This window comes from Anopheles nili, chromosome 2, assembly GCF_943737925.1.
Source record: "Anopheles nili chromosome 2, idAnoNiliSN_F5_01, whole genome shotgun sequence".
Taxonomy (NCBI): Eukaryota; Metazoa; Arthropoda; class Insecta; order Diptera; family Culicidae; genus Anopheles; species Anopheles nili.
Window position 1 is genome coordinate 9611922 of NC_071291.1, and position 14772 is coordinate 9626693.

Consider the following 14772-nt stretch of genomic DNA (forward strand, 5'->3'; position numbering starts at 1 on the left):
CGATTTTGTGTGCTTCTTTTATCTTCTTAATGTCTCCCACCACAGCGAGCAGCCGAGTAGATGAGTGTTTTCTTGTTTTCCTTTCGACTTTATGCTTCAAAACGTACACTTAAATCCAGGAGGGAACACAAAAGTACGCGTAACTACACGAAATACTCGCAAACAAAAAAAAATTACCACCTGCTTCAAGTCTGGGCGCTGATTTGTTGCGACGAATTCGCCATCCTTGACAGCTCAGCGTCAGAGTGACATCTCTGAAGTGAGAAGCGTAGTCCCGTAGGTAGCAGCAGGAGCAGCAGGAGAGAATTAATTGCAGCACCATCACGCATCAGCTGGCGCATTACGCGAATTAGCAACGCATCACTGGCGAGCTTTGAAAATGGAGCAGTAGAAACAAAATTGAAACTTTGCGTCGGTAGATGGCACACAAAAAAGGCATACAAGCACACATTTCAGCGTTCGCTCGGTGCGACGTAGAATCACACGTAAAAGGTCGTTTGCAGTGAAAAATAAATCGAGTTAATCTCGCATTCCACTGGCACCGGGGGGGGGGGGGTTGCATAGTGCTGCACACCACCCGGTGCGCTTTTATTTGCAACCATTCAATTTAATGGCCACCGAACGCGTGGATGAATTACAGTCGCAAACGCAACAGATGCAAAACGCACTCACGAGCACGAATGGCAGGGAAAAAAAAAGCATTCCGGAAAAGCCATACGTTTCCTGTCGCGCGTGGGGCAGATTTGGAGACTGTGGAATTTCACAGCCATCGAACGGGCAGTGAGCGGGGAAGCATAAATTATGCACCCGGTCCAGCACCGAGCGCCCTGGGAACATCCGTTTGCTTCCGTTTCCGTTTTTTGTTTTTCTTGCTTCCATTGTGCAATTAAACCCACCTTCCCACCCAAACCGGTGGTTCGCGTTGGGGTTTGAAATAAATGAGGTTCACCCAAAATGCTTCTGCTTGAGCGTGCTTATTTATTTTGGACTGCCCGCACCGAGAGCGGGATCCTTTTATTCCCTGCTCGCGCGCTAACGCGGCACACGGCGCACGTAAGTTGGGCTCGGTGAAATTTATCACCCTACAGCCTTCGCGGAAGGCTCCGGCATTCGCGGGAGGAATGCGCGAGAGCACAAAAAGAAAGCAACCAACACAAGAGTCCCCACTGCCGTGCTTTTTGCCTACGGCTTCAGGACCGCTTCAGGGTAGGCGGCCATCATAAATAACTAATTAATCTCCTCGGTGTGTGTGTGAGTGTGTTTTTTTTGTGCATTCACGAGAGGCATTAAGGACGAAAACGAGATTTGGTCGAGCAGGTTAGCATATCTTTCGTGACCCATTAGTGGTGGGGAATGAAGCGAAATGATGTGAAAAAGGAAGAAAAAATAACAAGCTTCCCATCTACGTGCCCACAGGGTGTGGTAGATCCTTGGTGGCTTGCACTACGCTAAAAGCCCATTTCTCGCGGACACCATCACCTTTTGAACAACAACCACTGGCTAAACCACAAAGGAAGTGGAAGAAAAACGGAAGCTATAGTACCTTTTTTTGGACGAACGTGCATGTTAGTATTTGTTTTCGGAAAAGGCCCCATTTTCATCCTGTTCGCGTCCAGTCGGTTCACCAGCGGAGGCTGTATGCTTAATTGTGCTTAATTACGTCTTACCGTGACAGCAAAGCGGTTAAATCTACTCGCCCTGCTGAATGGAACACCTCCGGGTGTGTGCTCGTTCGCCTCACGAACCATGTAATGTGTTACAGTACATTTCCCGATGCCGGATCGGCGTGCGACTCCGTCTAATGGCGTCTTGCCTCCGTTGGTGACTGAGCTTTGTCTGAGAAAGCGATGGTCGAATGTGCCACACGCAGAGCACCCCCGGAGGGTTGGCGACTGATACGAGCCAAATTAGATGTGTTCCGAAATCCTTGCTAATGCGATAAGTAGCTTTACCGGCACCGGCAGCAGACGTGCATGGGCAAATCGGCTCCCTTTACACCAAGTCTAGTGTCAGCACGAGCTCCATATATGCCAAAGAGCGTTTCCTGGGGTAACACCCGGTACGATAAATGCCCTCGATCTACGAGCACAAGAGCCTTGACATTCACAATGTCTGAAAAACATATTTGATGTATTAGCTTTTGGAATCGAAACGAGCAAACGTGTAGACACCGATTCAGCCAACTGCGTTTTTCGTCTCATCCAGCATCATTAATACCATGGCAACCAATGGTCTTTGCTTCGAACCCAATGCCAGACGAGGGGAGAAAAACCCAGCTGAAATATAGAGCATAATGGGACGCAAAATTTTACACAACAGTATCATTCAGACTACTTCTTTTGGGACAAGAGCAATTTCGTAATCGCTCAGAATGACCTTGAGCAAGTCTGAAGGACGTCTAAGATGGTGAAGCAGTTTTGGATTACGGAGACTTTTGAAGCCAAACCAAATTGGAAATTCGTGTTCAAACGAAGGATCAAATTACGACTTTTCCCAACAGCTTGAGGGGATCCTGTCTGCTAGTAGTTTACAAATGTTTAGCTTTCCAGAGAATGACATCTTCTTGTTGTTTGCAAATGCTTCCCAGCAAAGGTCGGTTGGAAAGCGTACAATTTTAATTCCTGCGAGTTCAGCAACCGTACTGGATGCTATTTTTCAGAAGCAATATCAGAACGTTTGGTCATACAACCGTCGGGCATTCGTGGGAACTAGATTTCGTACCATTTCTGAGGATTATTGTTCCATCTGCCTTTCGAGAGCCACACGTTTGATAGGTTATTCGATGTCATTCGTTACGGACGCCATTTAATATCGATTGTCAGAGGCAATGCATCAATTATACCTTCTCTGTCGAGAATGGATCGTCGCACTCACTTAACCTTCCAGGAACAAATGAAGACTCGAGGAAATCGTCTTTGTTTGTCGTAGCGGTGCACGGCAGGATTACTGCCAACCGTACAACACATCTAATAGCAGGCCCATTCCGAATAACAATCAACAACTAATCATACGGAACATTCATGTTTCCTTGCGTGCCCATCACCCACGGGTCCCTTTGTGGCGATATTTCTTCATCGTAAGGACTCGCGGGAACAAGCCGGTTACGCAATAAATGGGTTATATTTATCATTCCGTCGCATGCTACTACGAACCCGACGGTGAACCTGGAACAGAGCGCTTCTATTGTCCAATTCCCTGAACGAGTGTGACGCTTGGCTGGGCGCTTCAAGAACGCAGTCCTTCCTTCGTGAAAGGATCGCTCACTCGGCTCGATATTATTCAATCCACACACTTACGGCCACACCGTAGCCCGCACAAAATCGCACCTAGCACGCAGGTGAAGATGGAGTGGATTTTTTCGCCTCAACATCGTCCCACCGGGAACGGCTTTATCAGTGCGCCAACCGTGTTGGAGGATGGGGGATCACGCTGCAAATTGGTGGAACACAATAAATAAACTGAAATCTCGTCATCCCACGCTCTGGGCGCTACTGCACGGGTTGGGAACTCAATCAAAGCACACGAGAGACTTGATTGCCGGTTCCAGCCGCAGCACGAATGCGGCTGTCGTCCAAGCGCGACTTTGACAGCCGAAGCTCGACGCAAAAGGACGCGATGTACGGCGCACGGGGTGACGAGTCACGTCATAAATAATTCAACCCAACCGTGTGCATACTCTGGGGTGCTGCGTTGCATGAAGTTTTCTCTTTATCCCACAATCCGCCAGCCAGCACCAACTTCCCACAGCCCCACGAAGCCGGTGCGATCGAATGGTAATGGTGTTTTTGCTTTCTACTTTTATCGAAAAGTGATTGCTGTATGATTGCTGCTTATTGCTTTCGATCCCGCTGCCATCAGTTCACCTAGAGCGCTTGGCAATGGGATACGGCGAGTCGTCCGTTTATTGCTATATTATCGATTGAAACACGCCGCCCGTTGCCGACGGACCGACGCCCGAAAGTTAGGCAACCCGCCAGTCAAGCACGTCCGGGCGTGGAGCGAAACCCGCCCGAAACGGCGCACCGGTTGAGGGACACGGGTACGGTTACCCGATTTATGACGAAACAGGCGACTCACGCGGGTGCCAGAAGGTTCAATTATGCGCAACCCAACCGCTCCAGTCGGAGGTCACTCGTTGTGCCATCGTGAGCCCGACCCGTGCGGTTATGGGTTTGACCGCGATTTAGGTCACTCCCACCAGCGTTCCGGAAGTGGAAACGGTCGTCTCACCGCCAAGGGCTCTTGCCAGCTTCGCTATAAAACGCTACCGGGTGGCCTTCACGCAAGAGTAAGTGCCCCGGAATGGCTAATCTATGGTTGTATTGCCACGCGCCTGCCACGACCGACGCCAATGGAGCGTTTTTGATTTGTTTTTCATTCCGTTTATCGTTCGATCCGTTCTCCGTTTGTGTGGTTGCCACCAACGATGCCTAGCCAATGCTGTCGCTTTCTGTTCGGGTTTTGTGTCTCGCCTCCACGAGCTGTTGAGTTTGTCGCTTCTCCGCATAAATCAACGTCGAACAAGCGGCAGATAGTAAATTTTGGAGCGAATTCATTGCGTCCCCGAAACGGTGCGACCACACGCACCACCCACGCGAGGGTGGATCGGAGCATCCCTTACTTTGCTTTGTCCCAACCACCCAACCACCAGCCAGAACTGGGATCAAATCCGACCATAATGCAACTCTCGAGCGCTCGAGTAACTTTTCATAAAACACAAAAATTATGACGTTTTGGGTGGAATAGGGAGAGCACCGTCGGTGTCCTCCAGCGCTTGTAGCACCGGAAAGGATAAGCTCATAAATTCATAAACTTGTGCTCTTCAACCATGGCCCATTCCGTCACCATTCCCACCGCGCCCACGAGCCACATCCATGTCTTCGTTCGCTTTGAATGGCTACCATTGCTAGAGCGCCCGTTTTCTCGCTCTATCCAGCGTTTGTTTTCTCTCTTTCTTACTCGTTTCCTTGCACGATTGCGCACAACATGGAACGGATTTTACGGGCTGCTACCGGAGTTTAAATTTGCCGACTCCCCAAAACCTTCCCAGCACCCTTGGGCCACACCGTCTCGCAATCCTTTTCTCCTGGGAAGATGGATGGGCATCCTGCTGTACGCCGTCAGAGTTTTGGTATTATAAAATGATAAATATTGCCCACAAAAGGCAGTCGGTGTCTCCTGCCAGCTGGTGTGTTTGCTCACCACCACCTGCACAACAGCCCCACTCGCGTAACATAAACGCGGTGTAGCGGGAAAAGCAAATTAAAAATAAATTAATTTCAATCATCGCAATGCGCATATTGTACGGTGGCGAGACCTGAATGATGGATGCGAAGGCACGGCAAGATTGACGACCGAATATTGTGGTGAATCACGCCCCTTTTCCATGTGGGGTGAAACACGTGTCTTTTTTATTGCGTGGCTTTTCCCCACGGAGCCTGGAAAACGTGCGAAAAGCATCAGCTTGCGGCTAAGCAATTAGGAAATAACAGCGGATGGGAAAAGGATTAGAGCTCGGTTGTGATAGAAGTACCAGAGGCAAGCCGAGGTACCAGCCAACACTGTGAGAGCAGTAAAGAATCTCGTTTGCTGCGCTAATGCGCGTGGTCGATTGCGAACTGGACGTATTCTGAGTTAGTTACAAATGGCCATTGTACGTTTGCACAACACTTGGTGCGCTGTGTACAATGACGAAGCGTTGGGAGCGGAACAAAGCATCAATCATTCGTGTGCCCTTTTTGTTCGAAACTACGTGGTGGAGTTTCATTGGGGAATGGAATCGTATTATTTTGCAATTTTCACCTCGATAAAGCGCTCGCGTTGTGAAGAGAGTTATGCTTCACCATTCGGTCATGAGTAATCTGTTGAAAGATACCATTTTCGATAAAATACTAGCATGCGTACTAAATTTATGGGCAAAGATTACTCATAAGGAAGCGTAAGAGATTGGTGAAGTTCATAAGGCACTTCCATTGAATATCAAGAATCTCCATTTCAAAATAATGCTTTTATTCAAAAAACTAACGTGGGTAACAAAGTCTGCGTTAGAAACTTCTAATTTTAAATCAATAGAACTGGATTGAGCACGGATTAACTGTATTAATCGTTATTCCACATAAACTACCAGGCGCCTCCATCGGGAACGATGTGTCTCCGCTAAATAATCAATTCTTTTTAATAACGTTGATTTTTTTAGAGACTAATTATGTGTCAAAAGGTGTATTAAATTGCTCTTTGCACTTAAAATTGCTTTACTGGATGAGTTTTAGAATCACAATTCCAAGTGATTACCTTTCGTTGCTCATGAAGTACCAGGCGTCTCCATCAGATATCATGTGTCTTTGCTAAAAATTCTAAATTTATGTGAAAATTAGCTGAACTACTTTATCGATTAGTACGGAGTCAAAAGGTGGAGTGCATTGATTTTTGTACTTCAAATTACAAGTGATAATAATTGACTTAATGAATAATAATTCCACGAGATTACCCTTCGTTGCGAATGAACTACCAGGCGTCTCCATCCGGTTTCAGGTGCCTTCGCTCAAAATTAATTCTTGATTTTTAAACAGGTTTAACTATTTTAGCGACTAATTTCATATTGCGATATGAATTCATGGGCGAAGTGAATGGTGTTATGCACATCACATTCGAAGTATTGCAGGTACCTAGATGAATTTTAAAATAACACATAAACGTGAATACACTTTGTTGCTAATGAACCAATCAATAAACTACTCTCTATACTTCACTCGATGCTGGAAATTCTACGGTCAACCATCTCAAAAATAAACAGAATAATATTCGTAACTTTTTACTGACCTAAAATCGTTACGTAATGCTCATTCGACAATTCAAAGAGCATATGCTTTGCTCACGCTAAAACCAATCCTAATCCTGAGAGGTTTTTTTGTTATTTTTACAGCCGCTCCATTGGACGGCTGTAGAAAGGGCCTTTCAGTCAACTACTACAGATGAAACAGCAACAATCGGTCTAGCAAACGGATTACCGACACGCTAGAAATGTGTCCCGCATCAAAGCCCGTGCGACCGAGGAGATACTCCATGGTCGTGACATAACGCATCAGAATCGCGCCAGCAATGGAAATGAACGAATCGTGTATAAATGAAGGCAAACAAAGCATAATTGCAGCGCATAATCCTCTAATAGGATTTCGTTGGATTTTCCTGGTCCCGGGTAAAATTGGACGTCTTTCAGCGAAACGGAGGGCACAACAATTGCGGATAAGTTTTGGAATGTTCCCCGCTATTCCCGCGTCAGTCCACCAAGCGGTAGCCAATCAATAAAAACAATCGAACAAACATTTACCGATCATGTTAAGGGGAGGGGTGTTGAGCCAGATTTTCTTACCAGCAATTTCCGTCCCATGGCATTCAGTGGGCGGTTGGTCGACGTCAAGCATTCTCGGGGGGAGAAAAAGTTGAACAGAGAGAAAATGGTCGTCTTTGATGTGTTATTTCGGACCCTTCTCACGCTATGCTCTCCATCTTTCATGCTGTCTCCTTTCCACTACCCTTCGCTTGTGCTCTGTTGGGCTCGGTTTACTTCGCTAGAACAAACACCCCACGCCGGCTGTGCCGCGTTGTGGAAAGCAACAAGAGCGAGCACTTAAGCTGCACTGGAAACTTGTCGACATTTGCAGAAGATTAATTATTTTTTTCTCCTCCTAGGCTGCCACCGCTGGTGGTAGGATTTCCCTGGACCAGGCTTCTCGGAGGCAAAACATGGGAACACGGCACAAAACGTGATAAGATTCCCGAATGACGTAGCGCTCCGGCGCGTGGGTGAAAAGTTTGCCGCTTCTTTAGCACATCCCCGAGGAAAATACGGGCATTCATTAGGTGGGAATGTGCGCCGAGAAGCTGACGTTGTTTTTTTCGTAGTCATGGTAACTATCGTCAAATGGTGGGAACGTTTTGATACGGGAGAATCTAGCAGAAACACCTGCTCATTGCAAAGGTGCAAAATTGAAGAAAAATGCTTTCGAATACTCACAATTACTCTGAAGGGGCACACAGAGGGGTAAAATTATTTTCGTAAACGGTGATGAAACGTTGCAAGGCTTTTTTTGAGTGATAAAAATCAACAGCTTCCCAACAAGAGAGAAAAACTGCACCGTTGATAAATGTTTCGTGAACTAACAAATCACCAGCTCAACACAGCAAAGCAATAAAGCAACAAAATTGCAAATGAATTAACAAGTTTCCCATTTCAGACGCACAATTGCTCCCACTGTAGTAATGAAGTATTTGCCACGGTAAACTTTCTGGGGAAACAAACTATCGTGACGGAAACGATAACTTTCTTGCTATCTGACTTTTGTCGTTTGCTATTTTCCTCAGAATTGTTAGCATTGGCCCGTGTTCACAGCGTTTGGAATGAATAAACAAGTATGATGATTAATTACATTTTCCTGCACCTGCATTGAGATAACGTAAATAGTGCAATTCATTGATTTTTTGCTTTTGTGAAAGTGATAAGGACGGGAGATAACAAATGAGTGGCTGTGCTTATAGTGACTTTAGACGAAGTTTTGATTATGATGAGAGAGAATTTTTCGCATGAACTCTAAAAATTGAGCACGGTGATTACATTTACACAGTTTTAATATATTATATTTCTCGTTGATTTTTTTGTATTTTAAAACTTCTTCACGAAACATAGCTAGATTTCTTACACATAAACCAAACATTTTTCCGATCTGTTGCATGCAAAATATAAGCTTTGATGAAATCTGCCATTATACGAAGTGACTAAATTTTACAAAAGTTATAAACACAGTTGAATCAACTTCACTATGGAACAACAAATCGATCCACTTTTTATGGAACTCAAAATAAAACGATCTCATTTTAAGCCGCTTCTAAACCGCTTTAGGTGAAAGTGGTTCAATAGAATCAGAAAAAATTTCTCTCCTGAGAATTTCCATTTCAACTGAAGGTTATCTTCGTTTTTATCATCTCGGAAAACAGAGCCGTGGCAGGAGCAACAAAACTCTAACGCTCTGGTCGAACAAATGCGTTGCTCTCCTAACGAGCTTATAAAGATAGCACGATTTCCATCTATCAATCCTCCGGGATGCTCATCAATCATGGTAGACTGTCCCCAATTAACGGTAAAGTCGCTCCAAAGCAGATGACAAATCCCAGCGGATGATTCGTTATCCGTTTTGCTATCCGGTGTCGTTGGGCTGCTATTTTTTTGGAATTCCCACTTCAACTGGGGAGAAGCTTTTTTCTCTCTTTCATCGTTCCCTCTCGAGGCCAAATAAAATTTGCGTCTCTTCGAAGATGATTGGTCGTAGGTATTATTTGCTTAGAGCACGCACGCTTTTCGATTTGGTTTCGCGTAGGCCAAAACAAAAAAAAGAGCAGTTCTCTACTAAGAATCATCTAGCAACATTTTTCTGCTTCTCGTGTTCGCTGCTTTGTATGCGCAATAACCTTCAGCCCAGCTGTACAACTAGTGCCCAGGAAAGGTATTTTCACCCCGACCGAATCCGTATCCCAGCTCCGTATCTTCTCCCGCTGCTACAAACGGCTTCTAGGTTCCGGTCGGTTTTTTGGAATCAAAAGCTACCGGCTTAATTTCCGCAAGCTGTAGCCCTCCAGTCACAAGACCACGTGCGGTATCGGCCGGGAGCTCGATCGTCGAACGTTACGACTTCAACAGTCAACCAAGGATTGATGCGAGTGATGGGAGGGTTTGCATGGCACCGGGTCGCCCATTTCCGGCGCCACAGCTCAAAAAGAAACCATTTGCATAGGAATCTCGGATGAAATTTACGAGTGGCTGGAATGAAACGAGAGAGTGCAAAGGAGCGACAACGAAAGAAAACAGAATGATAGAGAAAGAAACAGCAGATGTTCGCATAGTACGAGGAACAAGCGCCCGTGGTCACGCAATCTGGCGATTTTGGTTTCGAAATACGCTTCCGTTCGGTCACCCAGGCAGCCATCGCGATGGCAATACTGCTTTGATGTTGCCCGAAAATGTCGCACCGATCACGATGGCGAAACGTTGACGGGAGAACTGTCATGGTGAGCTGTAACGAACGCTCGATACATTTTTGATGAATACTCATGCTCCAAGTTGAAGCTCAAAAGGACTCATTTTACGGTGGCTTAATTTTCCTGCCCCCGAAGCTGCAAATTTTTGTACGCTTTGATTCTTGCTCCTCCATTGGGCGTTGAGTTGCCAGCCGTTCTGTTGATTGAAACCCTTTTAACTCCAAAGGGAGCGAAGCTCAATCCCATTAATCATACCGCAACTGTCACGATACGAATCGGCCGTTTAGCGTGTCGTCACCAGGACAAACAGGCTCGAATCCTTCCCTTCTCACAACCACCACACGACTGCCTATCAATTGTAGTTCAATCATTACCGTGCGATTAAGCTACGTAGATCGCGGATGACCGAAAACCAAAAAACACCTCGAGCCAAAGCGTAAACACACGAACCCTTGCGCCTCAAACCAGTACCACAATGGTTGCCAACATTGACACCCAACAACGGGGGCCAGCAACGGCCTACAGAATGGACTGGGTTTGTTTTTGCATCATCTACCTTGCTACCAGCCTTATTCCATCCTCCTCGGTAGCTGTGCTTGCTGCAAACAGATTTGTGGAGCTCGTGCAAACCCGTCATAACGCATGTCCTTCGTGCCGGATCGATTCACAGCCGGTGCCGAAGCTGGTACCGATCCAAACGCAAACAGCTTTTGATGTTTCGGTGCTCTTGTTTGTACTGCTGCACGACACAACATCGGGTCGGGTGCTGTGTCGAGCGTAGTGTGGCTTTGACAACCACCTTATCTACCTGCCAGTGGGGTCAATTTGCACGGCGGATGCTTATCGGATTGCGTTCCGTTTCTCGCTGAAACATGCCCTTTATTTGATGGGGAGTTGCTAGTGAAACAAGGGAATACACCACCTCTGTGTGTGCATTCGACCGGCGCACCATCGGATGACCCGGTCTCATTTCGTACGACACATTTGGGCCGTTTAAACGCTTCATTTTGTAATCCAGCCGGGTTCGGGTCCCTTTTCAGGCTTGTCGTTTGTCTACCCCACATTCTCCAATCTCATTATTTCGCCGCTGTTCCACCCTGCCCATGGGGCATACAATGTTGGCCCGAGCGAGAAACTTCACTCCCGGTGGAAAATGACTTCATTTTCCACAGCGGATCTGATGGGCTTTTTGTCTTTTATCTACCCAACCCGGCGCGAGATGAAGCTCCCGTGTTTGTGCATGCTGGCGCACGCCCAAGGTGTCCCAGCATCGGTCCAGTGGATGCGGTGGTCTCGGTTGGGCAGTTAATTAAATTTAAAAAGAACTTAAATTGGATTATCTTTTAATTATTATCCTTTGTGTTTGTTCGTCTGCTGCGGCCATGGAAATTGCGCGTCCCCGGCGGTTCGTGCTTCTTTCGTTCTAGTTTTTGTTTGCTTTTTCTGTCGACTAGTTCGAGTCGGATCACACTGAGAGCTACACTACGGGCACGTACTGGGTGGAACAAGAGCCCGTCCTAAATCATCCGCTGTTGGCATTTCTTTCTTTTTTGTGCTAGTGCGCTAGCGGAAGCTAGTGACGGCCTTGTCACGGACGTATCCACGTCCTTAGCACGTCCAGCGATGACCGAGGCCGAGAGAGGCGCGAACGTGCCCATCTTGAACAATTCCGGCTAAGCCAACGCTGGTCTGCGGATGCTGCTGGTAGTCTCACTGAGCCGGTTGATAGGTCCTTTAAGATTTCATTAATTTGCCATGGTTGTCACGTATGATTCATTAGATGTCACAGTCACGGAAAACTCGACCACAGCCGCAGTGAAAGGGGTCGGTGGCTCAACCAACTCGTCCTTGGGGTGGAAAATGAGCCGTCATCAATTTGGAACAATTTTCTTCGGCGCGGTTCCATCAATGGGCTAGATATTCTATTTCACTGATGGTTTCCGGCTCAGTGGTTTCGTTGACAACGCCCTTACAGCAGCTTTAGAGAACATTCATAGGAGAACCGGCATCTTACAGCCATTGAATTTCTGCAATCTCTTACAAAACACTTACATGGTACATCAAACAAAAGAAACAAAATGCATTTTGAAAACTAAGTGTCAGTATAAACAAGTCAGTTTGTGAAAAAAGCCAAACAGTTGCTATTTTGCGTCATAATGACGTTGAGCAGTCACTTCATGATCGTCATGTTCCATATCAATTGAAATTGATCAAAGATGTCAAATATCTCTTGTATGTTTGTCAAAAAAACCAAACAGATGCTATATTGCGTCATAATGACATTGAGCAGTCACTTTAAAATCGTCATGTTCCATATTGATTGAAATTTGACGATAAAAAGACGTAATCATGTTGAGTTCTAAATTGTGTTCGTAATGGAGACGCCTGGTACTTGTTAGATAAAAGGACTGGGCGTCTCCATGTGGTTGTTTGCTTGCACCACATTTACCTCAAATTGTGGGTAGCGAACAATTTATCCGAAGTTGCTTCGCAATTCACTTATAAATAGATCGACTCAAATTAACAACCCAATGCAGTACTTAAGCGGCTTCGGGGTGGCATCATTTGAATGCTCGATTCTATGCGCACCTTTGTCATACCTTCATCATATCGCACTCAAAGATTATTAGAGCCAGCAGCTATGAGAACTCAGTTTGTACTTCTTCTTGGCATCCACTTTCGACACCCATTATGTAGCACATCGTGGCGAACAGAAAACGACGACCGCTGTTTTACCCTTGTTAACCAAAGCCTAAAGGGTTGCCGGCCGTAAAGAAGGTTCTCGTTCAAATCCCACCAGAAAAAAAACCCTCGTCACAACATTGTGCCACCAGCGGGTGTCGGGATCAGTGAGCGAACACGATGGACGAAGCCAGAAAGTGTTGATGCGTGGGACGTGTAGACACGAACGGCTTTATGCTGTTGCCCACGGCCATTTCCACAGAATGACCGAGGAACGAAACTTCAAGGAAAGGGGCAGAAAGCGTACAGCAATTTGGATGACTTTTCTTTATGCAAATTTTCCCCCAACTTTCATCACGTGACCGCACGCAAGAAACCAGAGGACCTACGTTGGTGCACGTCAACGGAAAAGTCAAAGGACGCGAAGGAACGAACGGCAGCACGAAAGAAAAAATCGACGGTTCGAAAGAAAAACGTGCCAGCACCAGAAGACCGGGACGGAACCGGGTGGAAAAGAAAAACAAATTTAATATAAATTCATTTGCCACCGAATATGACGGTGGGATAATTTATGACCGCTTTCCAGAAGGACTCATCTTTGTCAATTTTGATGTCGTCGTCGTTGCCCGCCAAAGGACGGAGGGCCGTGAGAAAGAACGGCGCTTTGAAGCGGAAGTGCCAGCATCACGCTGACGATGGTTAAGTTTTTCATGGAAGCTCTTTCCATCGTGCGAACGAACGAACGAGCAATGGCATAATCTTAGCCCCGCATGAGCTTCTCGGAAAGGAGCCCCGTTTTTGCCGCACGCTAAAGCGCCCGGGGAAACTTTCGCCAAACCATCACCGCGAAACCCTTCCTGGTGGGAGGATATTGTTATTTTTATGTCCTTCCCCATTCACCCTGTTTGGCGTGACGCATCGCGGGGGTGTATAAATAACCATTAAAAGGGTGCCCTCACATTTTCTCCACTTTTTTCCTTCACGGGCGTCATACGCGCGCGGTTTAATAAGCGGTCCGGCTGTGACGTTTGATCGCTATTTTACTGCCAAACAATGAGGTGCCCGGTTTTATGGTGGCTCGCTCACCAGCAAGGTAGTGGCGGTAGTAACTCACGCGTTGACAGCAATCGTCGTCGACCGTACACAAGGTGGAAGTACCGTTTAATAACCTTCTTAAAGGGCAAATGAAATGATTACCACGATTTACGCGTGCCTGTGCCACTGCACCGTCGTCCGCGAGGTCACATTCACAGGTCCGAGAGTTTTCGTCTTTTTTTTGTGATGGTAAAATACACCCTGGACCGCATCGCCCACGGTACGAGCTCAACCACCGGCACTAAGCAATGGGCTCGTGGGTGAAACTGGCCCGCAAATGGTACCCGCGTTGTCGTCGAGTGGGCGGGATAAATGGGAGTTAATGAAATTACTCATAACACTCGCGCGCAAACGACATCCCATGGTGGCTCGAGGAGAACGAAACACAAGAACGAAAGAAAAAAAAAAAGTGAGCGAAAAAAACCTCCCCCAAAATAAAACACTACAAAATAAGGCGGTCCTTTCCGGGGAGCCTTTCTGGTTGCGTAGGCGTAGGCGGTCGGAATCCGGTTGCTTTATTGCACCAACGGCGGCCGAAAACGCCGGCTGTAAAATTGATTGCATAATGGGAGAGAAAGTTGTAACGTTTTACGATTATTTTTATATTACTGCTTAAGCTGCCGGGAACGGAACGATGCGAAGGGATGGTTTTAGTGCGACAGCCATGCAACAGGACAGGCTTGGCGCATAGGCTACGGTCACACTCGAGACCCGGTTTGCGCTCGCCACGCACGATGTGGTGTACGAGCTGCTTTACGACAATGTAGCAAACTGATTTTACGCACGTGGACGTGCACAATCTGAACCTGATCCGATCACGGACCCGAGAGCGGAATTGATTTTAATGGATGCCGGCATGCCAACCCCAAAACCGGCTCCGATGGTTAGCCATGACTACCGGGGGTTGTAGCCACCGAATAGGGAGTGGATGTGCTTAGCCTGAGGTGCCTCCAAAGCTCAACCGTA